Source organism: Acomys russatus, chromosome 15, assembly GCF_903995435.1.
Source record: "Acomys russatus chromosome 15, mAcoRus1.1, whole genome shotgun sequence".
Classification (NCBI taxonomy): Eukaryota; Metazoa; Chordata; class Mammalia; order Rodentia; family Muridae; genus Acomys; species Acomys russatus.
The window spans coordinates 52,163,549-52,189,003 of NC_067151.1; the positions used below are offsets into that span (position 1 = coordinate 52,163,549).

At 37.8% G+C, this 25,455-nt stretch overlaps 1 pseudogene; it reads right to left on the bottom strand.

Moving 5' to 3' along the window:
* Window positions 1–3,185: 3,185 nt before the first annotated feature.
* On the bottom strand, window positions 3,186–3,768 carry LOC127198930 (guanylate kinase-like; annotated as a pseudogene).
* Window positions 3,769–25,455: the final 21,687 nt, after the last annotated feature.

The following is a 25,455-nucleotide window of genomic DNA, read 5'->3' on the forward strand; positions in this document are numbered from 1 at the left end:
TCATATTTGGAAGCCATCCAAATCCTAGTTCGTCACTTCTGCTCCCTTGTTCCTGAGGACCAGTGGCCAATGACCGTAGGGACAGGTGAGAGCCACAGATCCTGTCTCAAAAATAATGATTATGGCGCTAGCAAGCAACAGTATAAAGAATATGCCTTTAAAAAAAAAAAAACAAGCAGAGAAAAGTAAAACATGCAGCTGATAACACAAGATCGCAAGGGACCACTATCACAACTCTACACCCGTGTTCGAGTTTCATCACTGTGGCTGTGATAAAATATCCTGAAAAAAATGTCACTGAGGGGAAGAAGAGTCTACCATGGTCCACAGTTACAGGTCCACAAGAGCAAGGAAGTCAAGGTGGCAGAAATTCCAAATACCTAGTTATATCACATCCTAAGAGTGGAGGGAGAGGAGTATGTTCCTGTATGCTTGCTTGATGGTGCTCAGCCTCATTTCCCCACCTGTAGCTAGGATTGCCGGGTTTAGGAATGGGGCTGTCTTTAGTGGGCTGAGTCTTTCCAAGTCTTTTAACTTAATTAAGACAGCATAAAAAAAAAAAAAAAAAAGACAGCATAGGCAGTTGCATTCAGCACACACTCGCGTCATGCATATACACACAATAATGATGAAAAATAAGAATTAGTCACCAGAATTACCTTAAATTTAAGTTTGCTGTACACAAGGGAAATAATTAGCATAGTATGACTACATCCCATGGAATAGAGAAAATTCTTTGTCAGATATTCAATCAGTTACTACTAGCCAGAATATGTAAAATTAGGAGAAAATATACACTCAAATAACTAAGCAAACCCTTTTCACCTGAAGACTACAAATACCCAATAAATACCCAGTGGTGTGCTCAACAACTTTGGCCACCACAGAAATAGCAACCAAAACTGACTGGGGATCCATATTATCCCATTCAGAATGGTTATCACCAAGGAAACAAAATAGCAAACATTGTCAAGGATGCAGGGGGTAGAAAAGCCATATATACTAGTGAAAAGAATATAATTCATTTAAAAACAGAAGGGTCATACACTCTAGCTAGACCACTATTGGGCACACCCCAATGTCTACTTATTATAGAGGTAAGCCATCTATATAACCCTTGTGAAATAGGGCACCTTCAATGCCTTAAGGACTCCCTACAGAAGCACACTGTGTGTAGGTCTTTTTCTTTCCTACTCACTGCACCAGAGCCAATCCCTTATCAATTGCATTTATCTAAATCATAGCAGTACCCATAACGTAGGCAGCCACACTAGGAGCTGCTTTTCCACTACTAGCCCAGCTGGCTTTTCGTAGAAAAGGTATGCACCAAGATTGGAAGATTTGGGAACAACTTTTTTACCAGCCTGTTAATGCTGAGAACATATGTCAGCGAAAAGGACATCCCACTGGAAAGAAAAATGCTCATTAAAATAGGCCACCAGTGGCATATTTTTAAATATATTTTATTAATTTATTCATATTACATCTCAATTGTTATTCCATCCTTTGTATCCTCCCATTCCTCCCTCCCTCCCACACTTTAAAATAACAACAAAATGCTTATCATATCATAGCGGCGTGAATTCTGGAGTAAAAAATATTAACATTAGGGTCAGAAGGACTTTCTTATGACTTTCTCTATTGACATATTCAGCGTTACCTTCATTGTCAATTAGCAGAGAACCGAATGTATCCACCAGAGGGATTAAAGCAGCAGTGCTCGTCCAATCCCAGCTATTGATGCTTTCCTGTGTGCTGGAGCATGGGTATATTTCCACAGTCCTGTTGCCTTGGCTTCATTGCTTGGGTGGAGGTTAAAAAAAATCCATTTCTGCCCCTTGACTTCAAGTGTGAGCATGTGGCTTGTTGATATCACTGGAAGGTTAACACCCTTGCTCGGAGTGGGCAGTGACATGCTACATTGGGCCACACCTCCTTCTGACCATTCCTCACAGGAAGAGGACAACCCAGTAACCTCTGTTCCAAGAAGAGCCGAAACACAGGGAACAGAGTCATCTTGGCCAGCCAGAGGAGCACCTGACACAGAGACAAGCACGCGGTCCTTGTGAGCAGAGGAAAAGCTTATTTCATAACCACTGAGTTTTCACAATGCTGTACCCCAGTATGGCCCAAGGATTTCACTAATGAAAATATTCAAGTGAAAGATCTTTAAACTCTAGCTGAGGCTCACGGAGCAGGAGTAGATGTTTATTGATAAAAAGCAACTTAATCCTTCTAACTGCTATAAAGCAATTGTTGCTGCAATATTTTAATCTTGCCTAGTTTTATTGATTTTAAATTGCAATGATTTTTTTCAATTACCTTTGTTGTTTCCTATTATGAGCCGAATGTCTGTTATGTAACATTGTTCAAAGTATGCTAAGAGGTTGATTTAATCATGATGAGTATGATTTTAAAATATAAAAGCATGTACCTTAACCTGATATGTTTCTTTCTTGCCACAGCAAATACAGACACCATGGGAAATTAAAGAACGGCATGTTCTTGAAGAGTCAAATGCGGAAACTTTTTTCTTTTACAATTAAAAATTCTTAGGCTATGAGGAGACTCTTACAACCTACAATAATGTTCAAGACATTTCAAATGTCTTTAGTCTTGGCTACCATGTCATCAAGTTTAGAAACGACATACAAGAGATGAATTTTTCTTTATCTACCATGCGTAATATAAAATGCAGTGATATGTATGTGTCTCCAGCACAAGACTAGCTAGTAGATTCTAAAAGCCTCTTGATGAACCACTTTAATGTCTGCTGTTGTTTATATCAGCACACATCGACTGATATTTATATAGTTTGGGGAAACACATTTACATGTCATACGTGTAAATGAGCCAAGAAAATAAAACTATTTGGTTGTAATCTTTCTTTTTTTTTTTTTTTTTTTTCTAGCCCAATAGTTGCTTTATTAGGATGTCAGTCCTGCTCCAGCAGGAGGGACAGAGATAGGGACAAGGACAGCCAGGGAGAATAGATGTAGGTACACTTGAGAGTCCTTCAGCCTGAGCAAGCTAGGCCAGGGTGCAGAGCCACCGTGTGGCCAGACCAGGGGCAGCTCCTCCTAATCCACAGCGGAAGCCTATTACAAGTCCTTGGTGCCCTCTCCATCCTCATAACCCAGGCAGATGTGGAGCACAGGCATCACTCCATGGAATGAAGCCGGTCCTCAGGCATGGCCAGTTCCTTGAGCTTTCTTGATTTCCTCAGAGAGCGCCTGCTTCAGTGTAGCATAGGCTTTGTCCAGGCTCCGTGCTACTCTCCATGTCAGCCCGTGCAGCTGCCAGCCGCTTTGCCAAATGCTCCTCAGTCTCAGTGTTGCGCAGTCGCAGCTTTTGCTCCAGCACGTCCAGCAGAGGGGGGCTGCACAGAGATGTAGATGGGACGCAGATCAGTCAGTCTTCTTGATGTTGCGCACACCTTGCAGGTCGACATCTAGCACACAGATGCGGTTCACGGCTTGCACAGCCCGAACAGCTGCCTTACTTGTCCCATACAGGTTCCCCGAGAACTCAGCATGCTCAATGAAGTCCCCTGCTGCAATATCACGCTGCATCATCTCCCTGGTCACAAAGTCTTAATCTTTGCCATTTTCCTCTCCAGGTCTGTGGGTTCCTTGTAGTATGGGACACGCTGAAGCCAAAGATGCTTCCATGTTCCTGGAGCAACTTCTTGAGTAGGGTGCTCTTCCCTGATCCTGATGGCCCGCTCAGCACCACAGGCCTAGGTCCTGCCATGCCGTCCGCAGGGATGCGACCCAGGGCGGCCACTGCCAGCCTGACTAGCAGGCGCCGCCTGTTTTGGTTGTATTCTAAATTAACACTGTGATGTCGCCACAGAGATGAAAATAATTTGCCCTTTCCTCATCTTGCATCTTTTGATTAAGAGTACCACCATGCTAGCACCTCCTACAGTAAAGCTCATCTACCAGTGAGATAAGTCAGGGTCAAACTCCTTGATACACATACATACAAACATACATACATACATACATACATACATACATATATACACACATTGTTACATAAATTGCTGCCAGGAGAAAAAAAAATCCTACATGTTCTCTCATGTGTGCAACACTTCTTTTGATACTTATGTTAATTAGTCTATGCCTATCAAGTCCACTCAAGCAGCTCAGAACACTTCCTGCAACTACTGTAAGAAGCTGGTTTTTTGTTTCTGAAACGTCCCTCATGCTGTTCTTTCTTCCTTTCCAGTGTCCACTCTTGTACCTAAAAAGGTAATTGAATTTCTCTCCCTGCTGTACAAGCCAGATTGGCTTCAGTGGCTCAGATGCTTTATTGAAGACACTTGATGGAAACATGGGATATCAAAACAACTACAGTAACAAGAGACAGTTCAGATGTTTTGTTTTGTTTTGTTTTTGTATATTTTTAGGATTCCTGGGGTATTTGGCAACACAACCTATTTAGGAAAGGCTTGACTCTTTTATAAAGATATATCATAAAATCTAGGTACCATAAAAGCATTCTATTTGGTAGTTGTATTTTGAATTGTTCTTGGTAACAAAATAAAAAGAGAGTAAGAACCTCCATCTTTCTACTCTATAAGATTCTAAAATCACTCAGTATTTTCATTAAGATTTAACAAATAATCTCCAGAAGTCAGTCAACTGTGCCTGCGACACTAGCTTTCTCCTTCTTAGATATATTGCTATTACTTTTGGATCTGTTGGTAGTGATCGAGTGTGTGTGTGTGTGTGTGTGTGTGTGTGTGTGTGTGTGTAAAATTTTTCTTATTTGTAACAATTTTATAGAGTGAAATGTGATGATATCAAAAGAGAAAATAAATAATAAGAACAGGTTTAATTATTTTTGTCTCTGTGACACCCATACAATTTCAGTTTTGAAGACAACTAAAATAAATTGACTTATTTGCTTTCTTCTGTTCATTTATGCATAATAATAAAATGTGTTTTGCTGAACTATGAAATTATCAGTGGACATATACTGATATAGACATAAATAGACAATAGGTTTTTTCATCTAGAGATTTTTAGAAACTTCTTAGTCTATTACCAAGGATATAGATGCATATATTTTTAAATGGTATGCATAATAGATAATAATTTATCTACCTAGGTTATATACTTTCTGGATTTGATAATAGGATGCTCCAGTAAACAAGAATAAACTAATTTTAATGCACTGGTCATTACTGTATATCTCCTAATTTTTTGATGTTATGATCATATCTAACATTTAGAAAACTTGGATTGCTAGGTCTTTGGTTGTGTGTGGTGTACTTGTTGCTATGGAAGTTCTTTACTTCTGCTTCCCACATCAGCCATTACTGTTTTCAGCAACCTAAATTTGTAGAATATTTTTTCACTTAGACTTTTAAAGATCCAAGCAATGGTAAACACAAATCTTGTGCATCTATAAAAAGAGATTTTTCAGGAGAGATTTATTTTAAAATATCAGAAAGGCAAAAAACTATTACAAAATTTCCCAAAGTTGAATTGGTAGATTCCAAATGAACATAGTTTGAGAAGTGCCCATATGACCTAAGTTCATTAGGTTCTGAAAGTGGCTATAATTTATTAAAACATTCTGACCCACAGGGCACTTTGCCAACACTATACCTCACCCCCAACCTACAAGATGGTATTGCTTTTTTGTTGTTTTTGCCACTATACAGACAAGGAAACTGACACTCTAAAAGGTACATTCACCAAAATAAATGATAACCTCAATTGTCATAGCAAAGAATTGATGTCCCATGGGAACATCATATGGGAACATATGGGACATCAAAAACAACTACAGTAACAACAGACATTTCAGACATTATATTTGTAAAGATATATACGTAAAATCTAGGCACCATAAAACCAGATGTCTAAATCAACTCTTTCCCAATTCCTGCCATAAGCAATGCCCTTACAAGCTATCGTTTCTGATTTCTGGCTCAGAGGTAAAAGCTCTAACAGTGTTGCCCAGGAGACCGTGTTTTCGTGCACCTAGGCTCTGCCATCTCAGAGCTCAGGACTCTTAATCCCCATCAAGTGATGTGTCTATGTCTGTTCCAGGCATTAGTCTTCTTAATGAGCAGAGCAGGACAGCAAAGCACAGACAGCATTAGTTGCCCCACAGAGGCAAGACTTGGGCATTGGTGAGTAGTTGTATCTTGTGTTTCCTTTCCTCCAATGTCATTTATGCCTTTCCCTAGTTTTTCTCTTAGGAAGACAAAACAAAACAGTTCATCTTTAATGTTTCCTGACACCCTGCCTTGTAGAAAAGCAGAATGCCATAGGTCAGGGGGTCAGGTTGTTCAACTTCTTTGCTCTTTCAGATCGTAACTCCAACCAGATCACATTATGTAGTTCTGGGTAGTTAAGGGTGAAAAGCAAGAACCCTGAGAGTACCAGAGTTTCTGACAATTGGAAGATGACAGAAGACTGCTAATCTTCAGAAAAGAAAGCTGTGCTTTTGCTTTCACTGTGGGTCCTCAGGTCACAAATAAGCCGGAGGACAAGAAATCCCTGGGGAGTCCCCCCAAGGGCTACCATGGGGGCTACTGAGTTGCCCAGGCACTCAGTAATGATTCACCCACAAATTCTCAGTACTGATCCTTGTAGTGTTAGGGAGCTGTGGCAAAGAGAGACAGCACTAACAAATACAGCAAGAGCAGAGAGGTCTTCTTTCCCTGGAAACTGTCCTATGGTTACAATGAGAAGAGCTGTAGTTGTCATCCTAAATGCATCAGAGAGATGGTATTGAAAACTGGAGGAAGTTGTGGACCTAGAGTGGGGTTCTAGCTGTTCCATAAAAGAATAGACACTCCAGGGGAGTCGGTCAGCCATGGATTAAGTTCATTCAGTATAAGTTGGCAAAGGACTGAGCCTGGTGCCACCATGTGCTCTCTCTGACCCTCTTTCCCCATGAGCATGTGACATCATCGGTTCTGTGTGACTCAGGTAGGAAGCTCTCGCCTGACTGAGACGGTCTAAATTCTACACAATGACACCGAGACCTGAAATTGTGACCTAAGCATCTTTGTGTATTTCTTAAACAAAGTAGCAATGAGATAGAAGGGGCATAAAGGGATTCTGATCATTACTGTTTGTAGTTCTTGCCGTTCAAGGTGACATTTAATTTAGCTTTGGAAAAATTGTGAATTACAACCTGATCAGAAGAGGTATGCTTTTAGAAAAGAGTGCATGCCTGCTGTAGTTTTTCAGAATGTTCACATTAGGCTCGCTCATACTACATGCAAAAACAGGGTATGAACTTGAGCTGTGACTCGTCTTTTCAGGAAGCCATTTTGTCAAAACATAAAACTTAATTCTGGCGCTAAGAGTCACGGACAGCTGCACAAAGCATTCTAGACTTCGTTCTGAAAATGAAGCAGTGTAACAGAATAGACTCTTTATTGTAACTGACTACCAATAGGATGAAAATGCTAAAATTCCAGCTGTGTCATCAAATCAAATAAGCTCAGCAAAAAAGAAAAATTAAAAATGGAAGGAAAAAATATTCTTTGTAACTTTGCCCCCAACACTCTTGAAATTGATCCATCCATAATTATCTCTTTCCCTGAACAAAATGTTTTCATGATTTTTAGAAGCGAAAATAGGAAGAAAAAAAACCTTTCATATTGTTGTTTCCTAGGAAAGTTATTTAAAATTCTGTGTGCTGTTCTAAATGATCACGCATGCCGCCAGAGCATGCTGCATGATAGAGGCAAATGCTCCCATTGTCTCCTTGTGGAAGACTGTCCTTCCTGACAAGGCACAGCTGTCAGAGCCCCAGCGGAACCCTGCTTATTTTGGCAGCGAAAACAATGACAATTTGAAGTTTGTTGATTCCATTCCAAATATAGATCTCTTGCCTACAAAAGTAGATGACAGACTGTGCTAACTCCAGCAACTGAGCGCTACGGTTCCTGCTGCCTCGTGAAAAGACAGAACAACCGAGAGGCTCAGTCACAAAAAAAAAAAAAAGAGGCTTCAGAACTCATGACATGTTTTGAAGGCCACAGAGAGTGTGTCTTTATGCTACTCCCCAACCATGAACGAATGTTATTATTTGTTTCTGGCTATGGGGCAAATTCAAAGCCAAGATCCAATTGTGGTCTTGACTCTATCAAAAGACAAAGCATATATGCTTGTGTGCCAAGCCTCCTAACTACATGTATTTCAATAATCTCCATTATTCTATAAATCTCATATGTGCTAAAGTTACTTTCAAGATAAAAGCTTATTGATCCCTGAGGTATTTCCCATCTTTGGCATGGCACTGTCAGATTACCTGCAAGTCTCATACTTGATAGCCACAATATCAAATTGTGGTGGCTGGCAGGATTGCAAGACACAATCTCTAGTATTTTAAGGAAGCTTATGTGACTGGTTGGACACACACAACTCATGGTTCTCCCTGCTGCACTAGGGAAGAACCCTATGTCTGGCAGAAGAGGCAGCTTGGTGTTCTTAAGTTTGGGAAATTTCGAGACAGAGTAGTGTCTGTGGCAGGGTGATGGGCATGTAGGTAGGAAGCCATGGACAGGCTTGATGCTGACACAGACAGTCTGAAAGAAGGCCTGCCTAGCACTAATGTGGACTACAGCAGTGTCTCTGGGAAAGGGCACCTTTCAGAGCACAGGTTGCTTGATTGCGCCATTATAATTTGCCTTCAAAGGTCGTTTTTGTTGGGAGATTTTTGTTTGTTTGTTGGATTTTGTTTGTTAGGAATGAGGCCAGCTAAAAGTAAAGCTTTAAAACCCCTTTACTGAGTCTAACTAGATGCCTCAACAGGAGAAGGCACTTGCCACCAAACCTAACCTCTTAGGTTTGATGCCCAGAATATACACGGAAGAAGGAGAGAACCAACTCTCACACATGACCTCTAACCTCTACATGCATGTGCCATAATATGCACACACACACACACACACACACACACACACACACACACACGAATGAATAAATAATAAGTTTTAATAATTAAAAAATATCCTCCATTACAGATTCTGTTCTAAGCAGATGAAGTCTTTCCACTTGAGAAGCTGAAGTCTGTGCTGCCTCCAAGTCATGCTGAAACTTACATTAGCCAACTGCATTCCCATGGCACCCATCCTAAGAGTCTTCCATTCTATTTAAAGCAAACAAATGAACAAGTCACACTGGCCTTTGGTAGTCTAGGAAACCCCAACATTTGAGTAGAGAATATATTTTTAGATTTAACTCACGACTTTTTCTTCTAACTTCTGTTTGCATGTAAGAAAAAAAATGTGATCAAAAAGTATACATGTGAAACTCCACGTTACTAAGCATGGAAACAGACTAGCATGATGATCCCGCTATGTAACTATGACTTGATGTAAATATAACTCTATCACATAAAACAAAGATGAAACATTATGGCAACCAACTGTGTCATGTTTATCTGGCAAAGGAAAAGTACTGTAGTCAAAAAGAGAGGGTCAAAGAATGATACTTTTCTTTACATTAACTTCCAAAACTGATTTCAAAGAATTTCTGCCACTTTGACTCCAGGACTACCATCATGTTAGTAATGCTTAAGATGGGACAAATGGCTCCTGGCTTAGGAAAGGCTTAAAACTCTTATATCAGGCTGAACATATGACTCAGGCTTATGGTCTCACCACTTTTGAAGCTCGATCGGCATATTGAATTTTAGGCTAGCCAGGGTTTCTGGGTTTCATGGTAGAGCCCAGATAGATAAATTAGATAGATAGATAGATAGATAGATAGATAGATAGATAGATAGATAGATAGATGATAAGCAGGTGGGTAGATAGATAAAGCTTACATTTCACATCTATGTCAAAGATTTGCACCAACAGAGACTAAGAACCAATCAAATGTGAATATCTTGTCTTAGAAGCACATACAATGTATTTTTGCATTTACCCACTTTAGGGAAGTGAGTTATGCCTCCTGTTGTATCATAATTTACTCTAGAAGAGCTAGAATGATATCTGAAGCTCCTTGCAGCCATTCTTTTCTTCTAGAATCACTGTCTTTGAGCCCTATCACCTCAAACAAGATAGAACATAATCATCATGAAAACAGTGACTTTTATCTCACAGTTTGTGCCAGTATGTTAGAATATAATCAATCTACTGTTTATCATCATCACCGAGGTCATCTCACCTTACAAAATGAGTAGGGTGAGGAAGATTGATCTGGAATAATTACTCACTCAGTTAGATCATTCCAGCCACGACAAGTGAGATACAAATTGGTGAAAGACAAAATCCACAAGAATTTATAAGACAATTGTAAAATAAGAATACTGTGATTCACAAATCTTATATGACTCTCATCTAAGGAAGCCTCAGTATTCCTAATAGTATTGTCAGCAGGCAGCACTGGTATCTTTTATTCACATCTTACAAAGCAATATGAAGGAAAGAAATTAGCTATTGAGAAAAACCCACCTCTTCAACTACAGGGTTCAGACTCTGAACTCATTATTTCATCTCAGTTCCCTCATCTAGGAGGTGATAATAAGTTATTAGTCTATAAATCATCTATGAAAATCTTGATAGTATATATAAACTACACAGTACAGTAATTTAGATAAAATATAGGACTCCCTATATTTTAACTTTCTTGTCCTTTACTACCTGTAATTGTTAGACTCAGATCGCCAGAGTCTATTCCTGGAAGCCCATTGAGAGTCAGAGTCCAGTGTCAATGCACAAGCAAAGGAATTTTACTGAGCTGATGTGTCGGGGTCTACCAACCTCAGAAGAGTTGAGGACCCCATCCTGCAAAAGCTGAGGGTTTAAATACCCTTTACAGAAGCAGAGCTCAGCAACAGTGGTTAGTTATCAACTGATCAGCTAACGAAGGTGACCTTTGGGGGGTTGGGGGCAATTGACTCTGGCAGATGTTTGAGGTAAGATATGTGGATGTGGCCTTTTCTCAGGGGCCGGTAAATTCCAATCAGGATGAGGTAGAGGCAGTAAATTCTGAGCAGACAGGGTAAGGTGGAGGGCTCTGCTCATCCAACAATGCTAACTTGCTCTGTTTGTTTGTGCTATCAGCCTATAATGCTATTGTTAAGGTAGCTGAGCTCAGGCCACCTGGAATCTTACAAGGGTGTGCTTATTCTCAGAACTATCTCAGGTTAATGGATTCTGGGTAAGGTGGGGTAGGAGCTGTGGGGTGTAGTAGTGGAAATTTTTCTTTAATTTGTTCTACATTGGCCTATAGTTTTGGCAAGCTGGAAGCATAATGGCTGTACTCTGGCAAAAGCCGATAGCATTTTGGTTAACTTGAATTCTACATTATGATGTAAATATGAAATGTTCCCCCATACTTGGTGCTGCTTTTTTTTCAAGCTGAAAGAAATAACTCACTGGGAGGTAAATTTAAGGGGTTATACACAGCCCTGCTTTCAGCCCAATCTTGGTCTCTCTGTGAACAATGAGCCTCACTATGGCCATACAGACTCAGTGCCTCCCTGGCTTCCCTACCAGTGAGTACTGGACCCTCTCAAACTGTGAGCCTAAATTGTAGACATAGGTTGTTTTGTAATTCAAATGCTGGTTCCTGAACCTCTCCCAAGGCTGAATCCCCTACTTCCTCTTCTAACACCACCTCCCTGGGCTGGTAGGAAGTCCAGCCCTATTCTCACCCCTGCTCAGTGATTTGCTGTAAGCTGCTTTATTGGCATATCAGGGAACAATCCAATTGCAGTATTTACACAACTTTGAGATGGGAGTTTCTCTGATCAGGGATTGCAACCAATATGGCGGGGTGGTATGGAAATCATCATTGGAATTATACAATAACTTTCTGCCTACATCTCCACCTTTTAGCTTAATAAAAGGCTCTTTATCTTACAATAACAAATTACATGTAATAATAACAATTTTGAGAATTGTCAGATAAAACTTACATTGTATAACTCTTAGGTAAGACGTATATTCGCCACCCTTGAAAAAAGTATTCTACTATCAGTTTCTATCATCCTAAACAATTTGTTTAACTATAACTATCTAGTCTTTAACCCCATCAGAGATTTAAGAAGGAATAAATATTACCTAAACATGTAGGAAGTTCAGGCAAGCAGCTTCCAGAAGTATAGAAACAACAGATAGATTTGGCTGCCTGGACAGTCCCCCTCAAATTTCTCCATAACATTGGAGCTTCACTAAATAAATCCTACTTCCTTTAAATTTCTTGTTGTCAGATGTTTGGCATACCAGTAAGATAGTTACATGTTATCCTAAGGGTTATTTAAAAACTTGAAAAGTTAATTTTAGGTTCCAATATTCTGAATGGTTATCAAAGGTGATAAATACTGTGCCATTCTCGTTGAATACAACAGGATAAATATCCCACCTGCCACTTTAAGTTTTAGCAGATAAAAGAAGTTATATTTAATACATGAAATGAGTTAGCTAACAATCTGTAAAATAAAATAGATGGGAGCTTTATAAAACACCAGAAGTAAAAATAAATTTATGGGGACCACTCATAAAAATATTTAAATTAAAAATTACTCTTACAAACTGTTAAAAACTTTAATTGATAGACCTGATTTATATATAATTCTCAACTTTCCCAGGTGAAAAAATAAAATAAATACAATAAGGAAATAAATAAGATACAATAATGAAAATAAGTATATATAATAGCTCAACATATATTCTTAATATAAAACAATTTACAATCAACTGATAATAAAGTTTTAGTCTCTATAAAACTGTATAGAAGCTATAAGCTCATTAAAAGCACCAAGGTGAAATCCTAACAAGCATCCTTTTCCTCTTCTATTGTCCAAACTTGTTGTGCATTTGACACCATTCCCAAATTCAGGACAGATTCTGATTCCTCTAGGAACACCAGAGATTGGTCCTGGCTCCCAGTGCATGTTCTGAGTCCAAGAGCAGCCATGTAGCCACAAGTGTTCCAATCTGGATAGGAGGGCTTATATTTCATGGTTAGGGAAGACTTTTGCTCCATCTGTCTTGTTGGCTAGAAACAGGTAAATACCCAGATTTGATAAAGAATAATCTTTATGACTGACAGCACTCTTGCCCACAGCTCAAAGCCTTCATTTCTATCCCCAGTGTTCCAGAAAAACTTTACAGAGCCAGTCTCAAGACAAGCAGGCACTAAGTGCCTGGACATGGAGGAAGGCATTTTAAGTGATACCAAGTAGATAATCCTGGTAGCCTAGGATTCATGTTGACTGTCAACTGTCATATATGTGATATAAATAACACTTTTACACTAATAGGATGTAACAATTAATATGAAACATTATTACATAGCTATTAACCATTAAGTATGTCAATAATAATTAAACTTAAAAGTATCATGAAAACTCATGGTTTTACATATTTCATATTAATTCTGAGTTTAAAAATGAACATTCAACTTGGGAACAACTGGAATCCACAAACTGACTCAAAACATGAGTAAATTAATAATTCTAAATGGGATGTGTTATGATTTGGACATGAAATGGCTTCTTCTCACTCCATGCCACAGCTCCCCACCAGGCTCATGGAATTTTCGCTGCCTGGCTGAAGGTGTTGTTGGGCGTTTGTGGAACTTTTGACAAGTCTATATAGAATAAGTGGGCCTGGAGAAGGAATCTTATAGGTTATATCTGCATGATACCATCCCAATGTTTCTGGGAAGCTGCATCCCAGGTTGCTGTCTCTGAAACACAGCTAAGCTCCACCCTACCACAATGCATATCCCCAACACCCTACATGCTGGACTGTAGCCTCTGGAACAGGAAGCAAAATGAACCTTACTCCATTGAGTTTTTCCTGTCAGAGAAGAAAGAGGGTATTAACACAAGTACAAACAATCATAAAAAACTAAGACTAACTCATGACACACACAAAATAAAATTCCAATTTATTCAAGATCAAACACTGAGAAATGAACAATATTAGAAAGAAAAAAAAAGACTAAACATGTGACTCAGAGTTACCGAAAGCAGTAATCACATTTTACCCAGACAGTTATTGTACTGAAACTTTTAAATTCTATATAAACATTTACAAACAAAATTAAAAGAAGTGAATGAGCAGACACGACAGCAGCACATGAAAGACTTGCCTTAAACTAAGTGCTGCCTTTTATTATATAATTAATATTTTAAATAAGACATGAATAGATAATTTGTGTAAAAGAAATGAAAAACATTTGAAAAGGGACATTACTCCGCTTGTAGCTGAGATACTGACAACATAAATTACCATAGTAATCAGTTAGCGTCACACTGGCAAAGATTCTAGTCTGTAGATATCATCAGGGTACTCTACCAACCCAGTAACAGGAATCCTCCTGCAGTGGTGATGTTCATGTTCTGGAGTACTGTCTATTGAAATGGAATGTATCTTAAGTACAGGGATTTACTTCTGAACTCTATATGATATATGCATATTTGTTCAATAAAAAAGTATAAAAACTTTTATTTATAACAAAAAAGTTTAGTGTAAATAAGAGTGGTCAATAAATGAGGTATTTCCAAGTTATAAACGAGTAATGAGTTGAATCTGTATTTCACATCAATATTCCCTGTCATAATTAGTACAAGGCAAGGTATACAATACATGAAACATGATACCATTTTTATATAGCTCACAACTAAAACAATAAACTAAAAAAAAAATGATGCACAGCCTTTCCTAATCCATTTCAACATATATAGCTGAAATCATGAAAAGGCTTTTGATATTTGTATTTCACAATTTATTTTGCTCAGTTTTTTTGGTCTTTTGCATATTTTAGTTGAAGAAAATAGTGGGTTTTTTTATGACGTTCTCATACATGCAAATTATGACATTTGTTGTATCCACTCTCTCCTCCGTAACAATTTCCTACTCCCTATCCCCCAGTCTTCACCTTCTTCTTTCCATCCAATACTCCTTCTACTTGCATGCTTCACTTTTTAATCTACATCCTGCATGTGAGAGAAATACAGTTGCCTTTCCCAGTATGACTTATTTCATGTAACATGGCAATTTCCAGTTCCCCCATTTTCCTGTAAATAAAATAATTTGTCTTTACAGCTGAGTAAAACATATATATATATATATATATATATATATATATATGTAGATATACTGTATGCGTTTATATTTACATACATATATATAGCATTGTTCACAGATTTGGAAGCAGCATAGTGGCCAATGGCATATATATATACATATATATATATATATACACACACAATATATATATACATGCACATATATATGTATATATGTATAATTGTTTGTGTGTATGTGTGTGTGTGTGTGTGTGTGTGTGTGTAGATATGAAATAAATGTACACATATGAGCGATTGGCCACTATGTTGGTTCCAAATCTGTGAACAATGTCATAATAAACATGAATGAGCAGATTATCTGAGCAGCATGCTGGTTTGAATTAAAGTGGGTATTAGGGGCTTCCGTACCTAAATCATATGGTAGTTTTATTTTTAGGGTGTTTGAGGGGGAGGGTCACTGTTCTGATTTCCATATTAGTTGTGGTAATTTACATATCCATAACATCATGTAAGATTCTCTTTCCTCCACATCTTTACCAGCATTTATTACTATTTGCCTTCTTGATGACAGGCCTTCTGAATAGTGTGAGATGCAAACTCAAAGTGCTTTTAACTTGTATTTCTGTGGTAACAAAAAAAAGTTGAACATTTTTCATGTGTTCATTAGCCATTTATATTTTTCTTTCTTTTTTTTTTTTAACAAAAGATGAAACTTGTAAAAAATTTATTTATTCTTCTTGGCCTTTATGCTCATCTATCCTCTCCTACCACTCCCACCCTCCCATCTTCTCCCCCACCCACCCCACCCTTTTCCTGAGAAAAGAAGAGCCCCCCTTCCCATCCACCCCCGCTATCAAGGTGCATCAGGACTGAGCGTGTTCTCTTCCAGGTACACACAAGCCCTTAGAAGCAGTGCACTTCCTTTGGATAGAGACATAACACAGAAAAACAATTTGAAGAAACATAAAAGATATTGGAAAAGATGTCTTCTGTGCTAGAGGAAGGCAAAATACAAAACAATGGATGACATGCCTATAAGATTATAAACACCCTGCAAAACTAGGTACTCATGCCAGGCTTAAGACAGTGATCACTCTGGAAGCAGAACTAGGCACCCACAAGAGCCTGCATCACTGTGAGCACCCTGCTGAAGCTGTCCACATGCCTGCCTGCATGATTGTTCATGCACTGTAAAGTACACCTACACGCCCATTCTAACCTACTTCTTTATTCACATGCCTCAGAAACAGAGCTAGGTGCCATTGCTGACCTAAAAATATACCACAAAACTACAAGCACTAGAGTCTTGATTTAGACAGCAGTATCTGTAAAACTAGAAACAAGTTTATCCCTAGAGTCTCAGAAAGTTCCTTGTACCCTGCTTACCCTGGCTTCAGCCTTGGATATCCCACATAGAAGACCTATTGGGTCGCACACTACCTAGACTTTTAAGTTTCAGTACTATGAGAGAAAATGTATCTGCTGTTTAAAATTGTGGTAGTTTATTGGAAAAACAAAGAAAATAATTATTATGTTTTAAAGCCAAATAGTATTAAATACTTTCCTACATGTGGAGAAAGTTTTGTATTCATTACATTAGAATCAGAACATTTGATAGTTCTTAATTCATATTTAAAACCCCTCCTCATTAAGAAAAATGGTACAGTGGAAAAATCTGCTAATTAAATGATAAAACTCTGATGAAAAATTTGATAATTAAATGATAAATTCTGGCATTGATATAGGGCCTGATAGACATAGACTGGTATCTTTATTCAAGATCTTTTAAAAAAAATCAGAAAATTAAATATACCATTTAAAAATGAATAAAATAAATATGAGCAAATCACAGTGATATAAATGTATGAAAGTCTAATAATAAAACACATTGTAATGCATGTTAATCATAAAATAATTAAATAAGGTAGCCATCATGGTGCATGCTTAGAAGGTATAATCAGGAGGACCAGAAGTTTCAGGTGAACCTAGGCCACAGGAAACCCTGTATCCAAACGACAAAGACCTAAACAAAGTATCTTAAAATAATTAAAGATAAAATCCAAGAAATAAATTCTTAAGTCATTATGGTTAGGAATAGGATGCAGAAATAAAATGTAGGTGCTTTTATGTGTTGAAATGTTGTTAACATTTTCTAATATCTCATGTTAATATGAGCTAGTAAAAATGTTATGCGGGATAATTTAATGATAAATACCTCTTTTTAATTGATACACTTATGGACATATTAAATTTTCTTCTAATAAAGTCACTCTTATACTTCCATATTAAAACCCTAAATGAATAAAAGTAAGTTTATGTATTTGAACACTTGGTCCCCAGATACAGGTACTATTTTGTGGAGGTTGTGGAATCATCAGGTTATGAGTTGTAACCTGGTCCCAGTTCTAAGCTGGAGACTTTCTTCAACTTTCCAACAGCCAATGTGATGCACCCAGAGGCCCATGCTTACAGCACTCCAGTCCTGAGCCACTCCGTCCACCATTACTTGTCCACCATGACAGATTGTATCCCCTAAAACAGTGAGTCAAAATAACTTGTCCATTAAGTCAATGTCTTTCTATAACAGTGAAGCAATGTGTTATACAGCAATATCCTCTGAGCAGAACAACTGACATCTTCGTGAACCCAACTGCGTCTACTTGCAAAAGATCATCACCACTGGGCTAGTTAACTATTGAGGGGGTGGAGGCAGTCATTGGACCCTTGTCTAATATTCCAGCCATTGCGAGCAGTTTTACCTGAATTGCAACAAACGACCCTTGGGTCTCTGAGAGAGGGTACTTCTATAGGTTGGGGCAGGCTAAAGGACAGAGGCTCCATCTTCATAGGCTTCCAGTGTGACTGACTTGGGTAACCCACTTTCCTACTCATAGCTCCTCACCCATGCTTAGTAAGTAAGCCTAATATAGTCATTGTTTCCTTGGAGGGAAGGTGGTGTTTGGTGGAATCAAACATTAGCCTGTATGGTGGTTAGAATAAGGATGTCCTCTGATGGGTTTATATATTTAAAGGCTTTGTCTCCTGTTGGTAGCACTGTTAGGGGTAGTTGAGGAAGTATGCCAATAGAGGCAGGCTTTGAGAGGTTAAAGACTTGGACCATTTCTAGTCGTCCTCGCTGCCTCTTTCTCACTGTTCTTTATGCAGCTATTGTCCTGAGCACATGCAATTAACTATCATGCTCTATCCCCAGATATATGCCTAGTAAACGTATATTTTTAAAAAGAAAAAGTAGTGGTCAGCTTTTTTTAAGCAAGTACATAATTTTCTTTTTTTTTTTTTTTTTTTGAAATAATAACCAATATTTATTAGAATTTGCTGTTGGTCGAGGCCTCATTCCATATTTAATTTTTTTTCCCAAAATAGTTTTATTTATTCCTATAATTTTCATTCAAAAACAAAAATCCTGCCTCAATCAATGAATTAGTTGAGTAATCCAACTGCCACTGATGCTGCTTTTAGAAAGGAAGCCCTGCTCTTCATATGATTAATAACACAACTGAGAAATTAGTTTAAAGGTCATTGATCCTGGCCCCAGTTTTATATTCACAGACAAAAACACACAAAGGAGGCAGAAATCCTCACGTAAATGTCACAGCATCTACTCAATGTACAAGTTCCTAGTGCTGTTGCAGCAAGTAACCATCAACTTAGTGACTTAAAAACAACACAAATCACCATGTTATAGCTGTAGAGGTCATAGTAAGTGTTACAACGTTAAAAAACAGTGTCTTGTGAGAGTTGGCATAGATACTTCATGTCCTCAATGTCTCCAGATTCTGAGTGCACCTGAATCCCTTGGCTGTGGCCCTTTCCTTACTTCCAAACTCCTGTTTCCTCTGCACATGTCTTCTGATCTTTCTGTATCTCTCTTTAAAGTCCCTTATCTCTACATAAGACCACTGGGATAGCCCAGAGCCGTATCCACATCTCAGATCCTCACCTCAATCACACCTGCCATGTCCTCTTTAAACACCCCCAGGTTCCAGACATTAGGATGAAGACATTCTTGAGGACCATAACAGCCTATTGTACTCAGCAGAAGATGGTCTACATAGAGGGAAAAAAAGTCATTGAAAGAATGAAAAATGCTACTTATTCTAAATCAAGTGCCTTTTGCAATAGAGTCTTAAATGACTGCAGAAATGAATTTGGCTGCTTGAAGGACTTTTTTATTATAATAATTTACAAATCTCATTAAGCTTTGTTTTTTTTTTCTCTCAATTTGAGTGCACAGCTGTCACTAGAATGAAATGTATGAGTTATAGGGGGCAAAAACCACTGGTGGGAAGAATTCCTGGCTCCTTTTTTTATATTTATGATGGGACTATTTTTTTCTTTGCTGAATATTGTACAATGATTAGGTGCCATAAATTGTTGTGCTAGTAGCAAAAAAAAAAATCATATAAAGTTCTAATTAATTTCTCCAGATGTTAAAAAGAACCTTCTTACACCATCTTGAGATGATTATTGTTTATACAACACACACACTTATATATAAGGAGTACATGTAATCTTCAGGTTTAAGATGCAGAAATACTTGTCATTTTTCTCTCAAAATCCTATTACAAATTAGAACTCTACTAATAACACCTTGGTCATTTAATAAACATTCTAAAATTAAATGAACCCATCAGAGCAATTGTCCAGAGCCAATAAAATATTTTCCTTTTAGGATCACTAACAGTTGTATTCTTATAATGGAATCCAAATCCCAGCACAGCATTTGTTACAAGGCCCACTACTAATACCTCCTTACAGACATGCTGGTAAGAAGGAGAAGAGAACACTGAGGTTCCTTACAAGGTCACAAGACTAGTCTTATGTATGATTTAAACATCTAACTCATTTTTTGTAGAAATATTTGACATCATCTGAAAAAAAAGGTACAGAAAGAATAATCCTATTTGATAATCTCAATAAATTCATTTCATATTGCTTAAATCTATTCATACATACTAATTGATTGAAAGCAAGATTTGTCAAAAATCACACTATGAGTTAAATTACTTATTCTTTGAAAAATTCATGCGGTATATTTTAATCATATTCTTTGCCATCTCCCAACCCCTTGCACAACCCCCCTGCTCCTTAACCACCCAATTTCCTGTTCCTTCTTTTTTCAAAAAAAGCAACTTAAAAACATAGCAGTCCATTTGTGCTGGCCAGCAGCTCTTAAGCAAAGGCCTGGCGTGGAGTGTGGCTAATATACCTCCACTGAAGAAAACTGATGTTTCCCTCTCTCTTCCATTATTGTTTGAAAATAGCTTCTTGGTTTGGGGTAGGATTTTGTGTCCATTTTTCCTCCTCCATGCTGAGATTTTGTCTGGGTTGAGCTTGTACTGTTTTTGCCCACACTTTCGCACTCTTTATGAGTTCATAGATGCATCTGCCTTCTTGTGTCTCAAAAATTCTGAGCCCCTAAAATTGTTTATTATCTCTGGCTCATAAGTCATATTGCCCCGTCTTCCATGCTGATCCCTGAGGCATGGTGGGATGGGTATGATCTAAGCACCATACTAAAGCTGAATATTATCAAAAATAGAATTAACAGAAGATACCCAAACTCATAGAAACTAAACAACTCAGTACTAAATGAAAATTTGGTTAAGGGAGAAATCAAGAAAGAAATTAAATTTTTTTAGAATTGAATGAAAATGAAAACACAACATTCTATGGGACACAATGAAGCCAGTTCTGAGTTTATAGCAGTAAGTGACATAAAAAATGAAAATATGTCATATTAATAACTTAGTGAAAAGCTTAAAAGCTTTTGTGGGAAACAATGAGAAACTGTAGTTCAAAAGAGTAGACAGGAAGAATCAGCTCAGGCTAAATTTAATGAAATAGAAAATATTAAGAAGAATTGGTTAAATGAAGAGTTTGTTCTTTTAAAAAAATCAACATGATTCATAAACATTAAACAAATTAGCCAAAAGAAAGATATAAATGAACCTAATTAATAAAATTAAAAGGGGCACATGAAAAAGGATAACAGAAAACTCAGAGATTCATAAAAACATTTTTAAAATCTGTATTCCACCAAACTGAAACCTGAAAGAAATTGATGAATTTCTTAATATATAAACTGACCAAAGTTAAATTAAGATAAAAATAAATAATTTAAACAAAACTGCAATCCTCAGTTAAATAAAAGCAGTAATTAAAAATCTACCCATCACATAATTCTGCCAGAAGAAGTCATTCAAATATTTCTCAAATTATTCAGCAAATCAGAGATTGAAGGAACATTTCAAAATTATTTTTGCAAAGCCAGTATTACCCTGATATTAAAACCACACAAAGACTTAACAAAAAAGAAAGTTATGAACCAATATTGTTTATGAATATATATCCAAAAAATCCCAATAAAAAATAGCCCACACAGCCAGAAGATTATCTACCATCATCAAGTTGGCTTCATCCCAGACATGCAGGAGTGGTTCAACACACATAAATCAATACACAATTCACCAGATAAATAGACTGAAAAGCAGACATCACATGATCATCTCATTATATACAGAAACGGCCTTTGGCAAAATTAAACACAGCTTCATGATAAAGGCCCTAGAGAAACTAGAGATACATGGAATATACTAAATACAACATGATATACAATATAATAAAGGCAATTTACAGCAAGCCCAGGGCCAATATAAGTAGAGAGGAACTCAAAACATTTCCACTGAAAGCAGTAACAAGCTAAGACCCTCCACTCTCCCCACATCTATTCAGTAAAGTACTTGAAGTCTTTGCTAGAACAATAAGACAAAGGAATCAAGTGATGGAAATCAAGGAGATGAGAATAAAAAGAAAGAAGTCAATGAATCCTTATATACTTAAATACAATTTAATTCATAAAAGGCCCTAAAGACTCTACTGGGAACTTCTACAGTGGGTAAATATTTGAATTTTTTTTAATAGTATCAGTAATACCCTATAGGCACTGGCTATATTGACTTCTTCTCTGTTTTGAATTGTGCCCTACAAGGCTTGATTGAAAATGTAATCTCCAATGCAACACTAAAAGGTGAACTTTAAAGGGTTCCAGAATGGAGGTGCTGTCCCCTGGATGGATTAGAGCACTTATCAAAGGGAAAGGGCTCATCATTATGAGAATGAGTTCTTCAGAAAAGAATGCCTGGCTGGCTCCCTTCTCTTCCCTGCCCCTCCCCTTCTCCCTTTCCTTCATCCTTCTCATTGTTCTGTGTCCTTTCACCAGAGGTTAATGTAATATGACAGTCTTTATTAGGTATTATCAGCTCAACTATTTTTTTTCCTTCCCAGGCTTCAAGAAATCTAAGTCAATAAACTCTATTCATTTGTGTTCACTGTAGTTTACAAACTGTCAGATATTCTCTTGAAGGACCCCCCCAAATTAACAAAGACATTTGCATTATAGGCAGATTCTGTAGTTAATCTATTATTAAATCAAGGAGCTCTTTTTATTTACTACTTGATATACTTTGAAATGTATATATATATATATATATATATATATATATATATATATAGTATCTATTAACTGCTTAAATATAAATTATAGGCTATTATATTGAGTTCAGTTCTGAGTCTTGATAAGGACATATCACTAGGTTGCAGAAATTTGAATATCTCATGCTGTTCTTCATCTACTATGCCTATTTCATATTCATAGTGAAATATAGCCTTATACACAAGTGCTATTATAAGAAAGTTATATGAAATACAGTATAAATTTTTAGTCCAGTGGCTTGTTTCCTGTAATTAATTTCTTTGAGCTTGATTTGCATGATGGGTCCATCTTTTCAATAAAAATAATTCTTTATGTGTTATCTCCCTTCCTATCAGTGGGACTGACACTCAGTACACATATTTGTATACTGTTTCATCTGATTAAAATAAAACACCTGATAGAATAAAGCATATTTATTTAGTTCACAGTTCAAAAGGCTAAAAACCCAAAATCAAACATAAACATTTACCCATCCTCTGTCTCAGTCACATCATAGAAGAACCCATGCTAGGATTATGTACACACACACACACACACACACACACACACACACACACACACACACACACACATGGAAAAGAGACCACAAAAAATACTGAAAGCGAGATATAGGGAGAATTTTGGATTCATTTTTTTTTTAAACACAGAAATGTTATGGTAATATGTTTTTGTCCACCTCTTCCTACATCCCTAGACTTGAGCAAGCTCTCTTCTTTGCTTAAATTAGTATGAATTGGGGCTTAGAAACAGATGGGGTAGAAGAGAAACAGAGGATGTATTTGTTAGATAGAGGTGACTGGGGTTTCATAGATGAGTAATCTGTTGATAGTAGAGATAGGAATTCATGAGCAGGCAAGAAACAGTATAAAGAGATATAACAGAAATCAGTTTGTCATGCAGTAATCGCATGACAGAAATGCCACCGAGAAGCTTCCCTCTCAAAGCTAACAATGGCAGAGGGACCATGGATCTTATTTTGCATTTTACAGTGTGGCCAGCACACCAGGAATGAAAAGCCACTTGTTTGCCTCCTGGCAGTAGTGCCCTAAAACTGTGCATCAGCTTCACTGAGAAATTCCAACTCTCCTAAATTTAAATGTGCTTCATCAGATAAGACTGAATTCTTCCTAGAGCTCCCGCGCTACTGACCTGATCCCAGCCTTAGTGCCCTACCCATTGATGCACTCTCTGTTCACTGCAACGCAACGGCACAAATTTGGGGCCTGTCATGTTTGGTTCTAATAAATCTTTCTTCCTTTAACAGGACCCTTGCTTTGCAAATCACTTTGCTTATTGAGTCTATTTCTAGAACAAGCTTCAAAAGTTTATTTATAAAGTAGTGAAGATGAACTTTGTTTCCAGATCTCAGATGAAATATAATGCATCTGGATAAGTTAACTGGTTATCCAAAAAGTACTAACTGAGCTCTCCCTCCATCAAGGCTGTTCTGACATCAACAAAAGCAGAGCCAGTTAATTCTAAGCATTCCTACAACAGTCTTCACTCTGGGCCATGTCACATCTGTCAAGATCCTTCCCTCTATCTTTGCTCCCATCCCTGGGACTGGCAAGCACTTCATCTTTTATACCTTATGTTTTCTCCTTTTTTCTCCTACCTAGATCTACACTATGGTGGAGCTGCTTGCTGTCATTCATTTCCTGGCAGGACTAGAAGCAAAATATCTTCTCCATGAACCCCTGATCCTTGCTAACGGGGCACTGTGCATCTTCCTTCTGATCACTCTTCTGCTGATCATGATTGTGAATGTTTTGACTCCCTCATGGTGCAGGGATTAGGTGCCTGGTCCTGGGTCTCAAGCGTAACATTAGATGGCAAAGCTTTTTGGGATGGCTAGTACAGTGGAGGGCATACCTCTTCCTCACTTTCAGCCTAGCTGTTGATATTAATGTGTCTCATCAAGAGATCTTTTTCTATCATTTTCTCAGTCTGTTGGGCTGACCTCATGCCATGCCTTTCATGGCTTACATGGAGGCTCAGGCAACCTTGCTCATGGCTGACATGGCCTCTATTTGTTAGATACAAGCTTACTGCTGCACTATGGCTGTAGTTTTGTGGCAACCACTGAGGCCTATGCAGTTGAACACCGGCCTTTTTCAGACCACGACACTCAGACGAGGTGTTGCCTTGTGGCTTGTACTTGAATCGGGAAGCAGCCAAAGGGAGAAAGGGCACATACACACTCCACCATAGCCTCTCTTCTCTGGAACAGACACCTTTATCCAACCAGTATGCACCTGATCCTCCAGTTTAGGGATAGGAAGATGGGGCTCAACCCGCTGGTCTCACTTATTTGGTTTTGTCTGATGTGGCTGTCACTTCTCTCCCTCTCTCTCTCTCTCTCTCTCTCTCTCTCTCTCTCTCTCTCTCTCTCTCTCTCTCTCTCTCTCTCTCTCTTTCTCTTGTGCCCAACAATCTAGGATAGATGGCATTTATAAAGAACTGAAACATACAAACTAAAAAGACATGAGTAAACCTTGTTATGCCTTAATTACATTTCTGATTTTTCTCAGATGACTTGAGACTTTAAACTACATTGTCAGAAAGAAGCTATCTGCAAACTCCCAGGGACCAGAGCTCAGTCTACTTTTTTTTCCTTGCATACATCCAAGATCGGCTAGCCCAGAGTAAGGCTTAACACATCAGTTGTCTGGAGACTATTCTTGGAAATACAGGCTCATATTTCATAGCACAGTTGGCAGCTTTCATTTTTTCAATTAGTTCAGCAAATATTTATTGACACTTATTATTTGCCAGTCATGATGTCCACAGTCCTAGAAAAAGATTGATTGCTTTATAGCAGTGGTAAAAAAAAGTAACAACCAGAGTGGAATTAAATTTGTTTGCTCAATCAATGCTAACTCACTTCAATGAACATGCCTCTGAAA